General features: G+C 44.9%; 1 long non-coding RNA gene across 1 annotated transcript; it reads right to left on the bottom strand.

Annotated features, from left to right (window-relative positions):
* Nucleotides 1–476: 476 nt before the first annotated feature.
* On the bottom strand, nt 477–7,133 carry LOC123380952. The gene is made up of 2 exons (XR_006587410.1): nt 5,288–7,133; nt 477–1,417 (listed from the first exon to the last, which is right to left on the bottom strand). It is a non-coding gene; the product is annotated as an uncharacterized LOC123380952 (long non-coding RNA).
* Between the last annotated feature and the right edge of the window lie 2,492 nt (nt 7,134–9,625).

The following is a 9,625-nucleotide window of genomic DNA, read 5'->3' as shown; positions in this document are numbered from 1 at the left end:
TCTGTTCCCAGCGTGGCCCTAGCAGAAGACATCGCTCCTTCCCGCACACCAGCAGGACGTTTTTGTCCTGCCTTTGTCGTAGCAGTAATCGCTGCGTGAGATGTCTACCTGTCTGTCTGATTGTCTTCCTCCAGGTTGGGAGAAAAAGAAACCTGGAGGGCCAGACCTCGTGCCCCTTCTTTGAGACTGCACAGCGTAATCAGTCAATGAAAACCAGAGAGGGGAAATTCTGATTCAGCTCCCCCAACCCAGCAGAAGAGAGAAAACAAAGCAACTGGAGTAAACTGAGGTCGATGGGAAACTGCTGTAAGAAGCTGCCCTGAGCTTACACACTTTTTAAAGATTTTAATTAAAGCCACGCCGGTTGACCGGCCTCCCTAACTTGGGTGAGTTAAGCCACCTGCGTGGTCTGAGAGGGAAGTAGAAATGTTAGGATCCGCTGGGTGAGTTTTAAAACGGAGACCCGAAGATTTTACAATTTTTGCAAGAAATTTATTTGTAAGGAAAACTAAAACAAAAATGAAAACTAAGACCTATTTTGGGGGCATATATTAGTTTGCTAGAGTTACCCCCAAGTGTCACAAACGAAGTGGCTTAAAACAACAAAAATGTATATTCCCAAAGTTCTGGAAGCGAGGATGACACGAATGAAAGGTCTAGAGGAGGCCTTCCCGGCCTCTTCCAGATGCAGGTGTCTTATGCCTGTGGCCCCACCCTTCTTCTAATCTCTGCCTCTCTTGTCACATGGTCTTCTCTCCTGTCTCTTGTAGGGACACTTGTCATTGGATCCAGGGCCCCCTAGGGTTACCCAGGATAATCTCCTCTTGAGATCCTGACCCCAATGACATCTGCAAAGACCCTTTTTCCAAATAAGGTCACACTCGCAGGTGCCAAAGATTAAGACATAGGTGTAAACTTGGGGGGGGGGGGTGGGGACCACCATTCAACCCTCTACTATCTGGTTCATATAAGGAACTAAAATACTTCTCAGTTCCATCAAAATATTTGCAAAGCCCATGCCAGGGACTATGATTCGGAAAGAATGATCACAGAGAGCATGGCTGGTGGCAGCCTGGAGTGTCCCAGAGGAGTGAAGGCTGAGGGTCTGCCACTAAGAGGCACCATCAGGTCCTGGCCCACAGACAACGGGGTCTAGAGGAAAGTTGGTCTGGAGAAAGGCAAGGACACACCTCCGCTTATCTGACTGGCTTTTCGTGTCTGCCTGAGGGAGAGTCCCCCTCCAGGGCTCCATCCATCCTCTTCCAGCTTCCGGGTCCTCTGCCAGCTCTCAGACCCAGAATGATGAATGAGCAGGAGTTCTCGTCGGCACGGGACAGTCGGAGAATATTCATTTCATTCCACTTCTGACCTTTTTGCTATTCTGCAAACCCACAAGGTCTGGGCTGCATAATAATATCTGAGGATCAGAAATGACTGTTTAGAGTGTCATCCAATTCGTGTTTACTTGACCTTATGGTTTTAGAGCCCATATTAATCTTAATTGCACTGTTAAAATATAGTAAATATCTTTATACAAATTAAGTGATAATAGAAATTTGCAGAGGTTTTTTCTTTTAATGAATTAATCTTAAAATAAGCTGATTATACAAATCTTTCACCAAGCAATGACTAATCCAGAATACAAACATTACTTTGATAAGATACATTCAAACAAACATTTTTGTGGCAAATATTAGCAGAATAACTGAGGGATGGCTTTCAGTGGCTGCCATCTGTGAACATAAAGAGAGGTGGCCAGATGTGCCCCATGCTGACGAGTACATTCTAGAACCTTCCAGCCCTTTCTGGATTCGCAGTCAGTTATTGATGACTTCAGATAAAGTAAACTGAAGCATCTTGGAGAAGAATATCACAAGGATGTTTTGTGAAATTCGTGTGTTGAGGAATAGCTGGAAAAATAGTTCGTGTTAAACATGGTGCTATTAAGCTATGTTTTCATTTGACAGAAAATGCATTTATTCAACCACTGCTCAGTCTTCCCACTACCTAACAGACAGACACTGTTTCTCCTGAGCCACTGGTATAATTTTAGCTTCACAAAGTAACTCATAAACTGACCTTATTTACTTCTTTGCTTTGGCCAACAGGAAGCTCAACACCAAATGTACATGACATTTTAAATAAAATTCCAGAATCACATGGTATGCGTTCCTTTTTAAAAATTAGTATTTATAATACACATGTAAAATATGAAGCATCATAATAAAAGTTAGATTCATGAACCACACCAAAATTAAACCAAAATCTTTGCCCCTGCCTTCTATCTCCTCCTTCACAATTCCCCTGCCCCCAGAAGCTACCTCCTCCCTGAATTTTATATCTATTACCCCTTGGCTTTGTTTCTTTAAATAGTGATATCACATATGTTATGTATGCCTGTACAATAAATTGCTTGCTTATTTTTGAGTCTTAGAAAATCATGTTATATCCTCCAGATTTTTCGAGAACTTTTTTTATTGTATTTGTAGCACTTACTTATACTGTTGCATGTAGCTGAATTTCCATTGTTTTATAATTCTCCATTTTTAAGACAATTGTCCAATTTAAGATAATTTCTTGGTCTTTTTCCTTGTTGATAAATTTAGGGTAATTTCTGGTTATGCTAGTGGGAGCAATGCTTTTTTGAATATTCATGTGCTTGCCTCCTGGCATATAAATGCAAAAGTTTCTGCCATGTATTTAAGTGTGAAATTATTTGGTTGAATATTCATATTTATAAAATAATGTCCAATTATATTCCAAAGTGATTGCTACAAATTATACGTGGTCCAGCAGTAAAGAAAAAACCCTATTGATTCATGACCTTACCAACATTGGGTATTATCGAACTTGAAAATTTTTGCCCAACCACTGGATGGAAAAGAACCTCACTGGGAGTTTTGCATCTCTAGTTTTCTGATTTGTAATCAGGTTGACCTTTATCTCACATGTTTGGTTGCTTTTGTGTTTCCTTCCCAGGAAAATTCTCCTTCCCATCTTTTGCATGGTTTGCTATTGAACCTGCCTTTCTTCTCCTTAGTGATTTATAGGAATCCTTCCGTATTCCAGGTATAAATTATTTTTCAGATATATGCATTGTGAATGTTTTTTCCCAGTTTATGGCTTGAAATTCACATCCTTCCTGTGTATTTTGATGAATTAAGTTCCTAATGAATTATAGTTTGAAATATCAATCTTTTCCTCTATGGCATTTGTATTTTATGTCTTCTATTTATTTTTTTTTCTTTTCTTTTATTTAAATCCTTTTTTGCCTCCAGGTCACAAATGTGAAAAGGAAAACTAAAGCAACTTTCAGAAGACAAGGGACTATCCTCAGGTCTTAAAGCCACCTGGAATTGGTTTTTGAGTAGGCTGTGAGACAGGGATCAAGTTTCCTTCTTTTCCATGAAAACAACAGTTGGCCCATGATTGTTTTACTAAATAGTTCCTTCTTTCCTCACTGATCTAGAATGCCCACCATAGACCACCCTGGCTCCAGTCTCCATGTTGCTGGGTGTCAGTTTCTGATTCTCTATTATACTCCATTGGCTATATGAAAATTTGGGTATTCGGCTCATGAGAGTGCCACTTTTCATGACACTTTTTCACCAGACAGAAATCTGATGGGGCAAGTCTCAGCACTCCCTTTCAGCCATCTTGTGTATATAAAATAAGTATATATTCTATGTATATACTTGTCAATTTCTAGATAAAATCAAAATAACATGGGATGACGGGGTGGCTCAGTCCATTGAGCATCTGACTTTTGATTTTGGCTCAGGTCATGATCCCCAGGTCATGGGATAGAGCCCTGGCATTGGGTTCCATGTTGAGTGTGTAGCCTGCTTGAAATGCTCTCTCTCTCTCTCTCTCTCTCTCTCTCTCTCCCTCCCTCCCTCTGCCCCTCTTCCCCACTTCCCCACTCGTGGTCTCTCTGTCTCAAAATAAAATTAGACCTTTAAAAAATAAATTAATTAAATTAAATAACCTATTAACATTTATTTTTAGAATTGTATTGAAACTAGAGTACAATTTGTGAATAATTTGTCTTTATCTTATTGAGTCTTTCAATATAAACACCTGCTATAGTTCTACATTAATTTAGGTATCTTGTCATGTATTCATTTCAAGCTTTGGTTTCTCTCCTTATTTGGCCTGCTTTTTAACACCCTTCCAGATTCCCCAGATAGTTGCTTTATTCGTTCTCTCAAGTCTTTCAGTAGTAACCAGTGTGAGGGATAGGGCAGAGTATGATTATTCTATAGTTATCAAATTTTGAAGCAGACATTATACACATAGCTCCTGGCTTCTGTAAGAAGGACAAGGGACAATGCAAGTGAGCAGAAGTTAGGGCCGTAGGACAGGTAAGACACTGCAGTTACTAGGTGAAAGGTCACGGTGACCAGGACTCAGGATGTCACAGCGAACACTCAGGTATGACCAGAACTGGAATACATTTTGAAAATCTATTCAGTAAGACTGAGTTGAGTGTTTGACTTTGGCTCAGGTCATGATCTCACTGTTTGTGGGTTCAAGCCCTACATCGGGGTCTCTGCTATCAGCAAGAGCCCGCTTCAGATCCTCTGTCCCCTTCTCTCTTTGCCCCTCCTCCTCCTCTCTCTACAAACCAAAGAAAAATGATCCGTAGTATCCATGGATGTTAAGAAGACAAAGAAATTGAGAATGTTTGCTGTGTTATTGAACAGAGGAATAGGGTAGTTGGTATTGTTACTTGCTGTTGGTACTTGCTGAGATCAGGACAATTGGAGGAGGGGGAAGGGTATAGATATGCTCTGACAGCACCAAGTTTGAGACACCTCTGACATGGGGAGGATGGATATGAAACGGAAGAAGGAAATCTAATCTCTGAAGTCTGACCTAGGACAGAGGAAATGAGAACTGGAAAGCGTGAGTGTGTACGTGGCGCTTAAAGCCAGTAAGTAACCCGGCGGGAAAGCAGAGAAGAAGGGCAGACAGAGAAGAGGAACAAAGGCTGCTGAGAAGTTTGGCCAAGAAGGAAGAGGCAGCCAGGAGAGTAAGAATGAGAAGCTGAGAAAGCAGGAGAAACCCCGAGAGAGTTGTTGTCAAGAAAACACGAAGGGAAACATTCCAGGAAAAAGGAAGTGATAAAATTGCCTGCTGCAGATCGGTCAAATTAAAAGAAAACATTTGCCGCCGACTTGGGCAATGAAATGGTCACTTCCATGCATGCAGGGGTGCACGTTTGGAGAGGCGAGGGAGAAGGCGGGGTCAGGGTGGGGCAAGGGAGAGCCAGCATCTTACGTACGGTAGTGTGTTGTGTAGGCACCTCGTGTGCACAGCAAGGATCCAAATGAGATCACAACAACAACTGACATCGAGGGTCTGAAATCCAGGAGAGGTTGTACATCGCCTTGTAATGCATACTTGGTTCTCTGAGTCGAGAGAAGATTCTGATATGCTGACCAGACAGGTGGAACACGTAGAAATCAGGAGCGTACAGAACGTTGGGCTATCTCTTCGCTTACTAGCGGTCAAGTATTTCTCTTGAGTGTGGGTCGACCGGATTTAGCTCCCGAGTCACAGCATGGTTACAGCCTAAGATGCAAACTTCAAAAGTAAAAGTTCCAAGATTCTGAGAAATGTTTGCTTCGAAATCACTGAGGCTTTAAGATGAATACAGAACGGTTACCAAACCAATTTTGTTTTAATTAGAAGTGTAATACGTGCACAAGGAGGAAAAAAGGTCAAGTAGCACAGAAAGGTATAAAATAAAAGCCTGATCTGCTGTCTACTCTTCACCACTGTCAACAGTTTATTTCACACCCATAGCATGTCCTTTATGTTTATATAAATGATATCAATACACTACTCTTTAACTTAGTTTCACTTTATAAAATATCGTAAAGATCATTCCGTGTCATCACATGCACACCTGACTCATTTTCTCCTCATTTTCTACCTAACTTGTCAATTTCAGGTCCCTTCTTGACTTGGATTTTTTTTTTCCCGTCTACAAACTATCCTGCGCCTCTCTGGGTGTTGTGGCTAAATATATCTACGTGATGAACTCCTCATAATGGATATGCATTTTACAGTCTTAACAAACGCCACCAACCTGCCTCCAAAACGTTTTCAGTTTTCAGTTTTCAGCAAGTACTCTCACTTGCAGAGAATAAAAGTACCCATTTGGCCACAAACGTACCCATACTGACATGACCAATTGCATCAGTGGTCTCAGCCTTTACCTTTTCTGGACCATGACCTGTGTCCTGTGGCTTCACAGGCCTTCTCACTGAAGGGGGAGCAGCGCTCCGCACAGACTGGGACTTGGTTGTGGGCTTGCTTTGGCATAAGGGGGCAGGCCTTAAAAGACACCGTCCCTCCAGGGGGTACTTGCTGCAGATGTGTTGATGTGTGCGATGGTCAGAGAGAAACTCTGTGTCCCCTCTGGTCGGTCCTGCCCTGTGGGGCCCCTGCCATTTCTGCCTGATTGGTGGCTCCCGCCCTCAGTGGAGTCCCAAGGCCCTGGGACTATTCTGCTTTCTCTTAGACACCTTGCTCAAAAGCAGACGTCCCCTCATTTCCTTATTCTACCACTTGAACAGATGGAGCCTACCTCCCTCTGCCTCTTCCTCTGAAATCAGACAGGGAGATTCTTCTGGCCTCTGAAGGTAGAGATGATCATCGGGTCATGGTTTATTAAGCAGACGCAGGGGTTTTAGCTGCAGACCCCTCTGATTTCTTTCCCCACCCGGCCTCCTCCTCCGGGCCACACGGGGAGGGCAGGGCAGAGCCTCAGGGCCTAGCTTGCCTTCCATTTGCCCCACAGCCTCCCCAGGACCTCAGCGGGGGTCAGGCTGGGCCTGGGTGGGGGAGCCGTCCAGGGAGCAGAGAGGGCCCACGCGTCAGCAGGCCCTCACCCCACCCTGGGCACTCACCGGCTGTGCTCGCTCCCTAACCCTGCTGATGTCCAAGGCGTGTTTTAAAATCACCCTCCATTTTCTCCCTGTGGGCTTCCCGGTGCCCACAGATGTTCTTTGTCCTTCACGACAACCTCGGATGCTCCAAGGCCAGCCTTTCGAAAGGGGAGGCAGTGGTTGTCGGTGCAAAAGTATATTGGAAGCCCGACGCGAAACAGAGCAGAAGCAGATTATCGGTCAGGAAACAGAAAATCCCGAAATTAGTCTCTGTATTTACATACTCAAAAAGAGTAATAAGAAAACTCCCCCTACAGGCGTTTTGTGGTTAATGCAAAGTAAACAGACAAATGTCCTGCAAAATATTTGCTCATCTATTAAGACCATCCAGCGTATTTTCATTTGACTTCCTACGCACAAAACCATTTCCTCTGGCATCCAGAAACTTCCTTCTCCCGAGGAGACGGATCCTATGACAGGACCGCCCCTCCCCCTCTCGTCCCCGGGCCCCAACCGCCTAGCTCAACAGCAACGCCACAGGGGCTGTTTTTGCAAAGAGATGAAATTATCCTGTACATTTTTATTCCTATTCTCATAAATTCACTGGGCCAAAGAAAAGAGTTTTAATAGGGGAATATTTGATTCCTCCCGACTTGAACATGAGGAATAAAAGAACGCGAGATGCCACATAAAAATCAGCTGTCGCCACAGCCCTCCTTGACCTTGGGAACAAACACATAATCGATAAATAACTAAGAGGCCGGCGGCTGGCTGCAACCCAGAGCTGAACTTCTTGTCTTTTTGCAAGGCTGCTCTGTTTATGTCATCACCTTAAAATTCTCACACCAGCTTGTATTTTAGGACCTGCACGCAATGGTTGTTTAAATATTTGGTTCCAAATTAGGAGGAAAGCCTGCCAGAAAATCACTTCGATTAAATAAAGTGGTGTTTTATGGGAATCCCTCCCAGCTGCCGCGGGAGAAGAAATGCTCGGCTCGCTGTCCGCGTTGGTCATGGGCATTCGAAGCGAAATTGGCTGTCCAGCGATGGTCCCGGCGAGACAGGAAGGTCCCTGCCGCGGCGACCCCAGGGGGCTGGAAGGTGGGTTCGGGGTAACCTCCTGGTCACAAAAGAGCATTGTTCCTTCTGGCATGCTTGTTAGTTTGCAGCGAACATCAGGAGTCCAAAAGTTGAAAAAGCTCTTGGTTTTTGTGAATGTATTCTCAAACCACTAATTATTTCCTGCTGTCTTGAGGTGCTAAATGCATAAACACATGGCGTCCTCGGCTTAAGAAATTAGGGCTTCATTTGTCTTCCAGACGAATCGGTGTGAAGGCCGATTCCATACACTGGGGTCCTGCACGAATTAGGATAAACAAGGAGTCGGGTGTCCCCAGGCCAGGGCACCCGAGGTTCTGAGCACACGCCTCAGATGCATGGGGACAGGCTTTCTTCCCCTTCCGGCAGCGGGAGAGGGGCTTGAGTCTGGTCTCTTCCACAAGGCCCTTGACTCAGTAGCTCTGGAACACCCGCGATGCTCCAACCCGTGTGAATTTTGCCACATGGCAAAACGGTTTTTTGTTTTGACAGATAAAAACTCAGGCCCCATAGGTCTTGTGTGGACACAAGACGTACAAAAATATTTTGTCTGTTTGGCTCAACGAACATTCTCCTCTCCAGAGAGAGGCTCCGTACCTTCTGAAGCTCTGTAGCACTGTGCCCTAAATTACATTAATGTTTCAGTTATTCTACATTAAATGTCAACACTTCAGAGTTAAATGTCAACACTTCATGGTTAATCATTTAGGGATGTCCCCAGAATCTGTCCTAGTTTCCACGGGACTGCAGACCCTTTCCCCTGACCCAGACCCTCACACCCGGGCAGACAAGGTGGGATTAAGCCGGGCTAATTTCACTGAAGGAAAACAAGAAAGCAGCCACGTCCCCCAAGTTCGCATGCGAGGCCCTGGATCCTGGACAGACGTGGGTCGTGGATGCCGATAATTGGACCACGCACTGCGCGAGGGCGTGACCAGATCCTCAGTGACAGCTGGTGGCAACCAGTAGGGCGTCCAGGGGCCATGCCAGCCCAACGTCCCAGGACATTAGCCACCACACAGGGTTCCGGGAGCCCAGCCACCTGGCCCAAAGCTCGTGTCCACACGGCCAGAGGTGGATGTCACAACCCGGACAATTTCAGTAGTACTTTCCTTCCACACCAGCCTCGAGGCAGACGCACTCCTCCTCAGGGAGACACAGGCCTTGCCTCCCCATTTGTTCTTCTGCTCTCGCTCAGGCAGGGAGGGGTGCACATTGTCACTCTCAGTCTCAGACTGGACAAAGGGGAGTGGGGGAGTCAACCTGGGTGACGGTCAGGACATGGGGTGTAGTTTCTCACTTATCTCCGACCCAAGATGCGCCCAGTGGACACACGAAACAACGCTCAACATCACCAGCCAGTCACCAGGCAAATAAAAATCAAAACTTCAAGGAGGTACCACCTCACACCCATTAGACTAGCTATTATCAGGAAAGTAAAAAATGCTTTAAAAATCTAAAAACAGAAAACAACAAGGTTACCAGGATGTGGAGAATCTGGAACCCTGAAGCATTGCTCGTGGGAACGCAAAATGGCACAGTCACTGTGAAAAGTGGTCTGGCGATACCTTGAAAAGCTGAATGTAGAATTATCATACGATCCAGGACTTGCCCTTCTAGGTATGTGC

The sequence above is a fragment of the Felis catus genome, chromosome D2 (genome assembly GCF_018350175.1).
Source record: "Felis catus isolate Fca126 chromosome D2, F.catus_Fca126_mat1.0, whole genome shotgun sequence".
Classification (NCBI taxonomy): Eukaryota; Metazoa; Chordata; class Mammalia; order Carnivora; family Felidae; genus Felis; species Felis catus.
The sequence above is the reverse complement of the archived record's forward strand: the minus strand, read 5'-3'. Positions and strand labels throughout refer to the sequence as shown.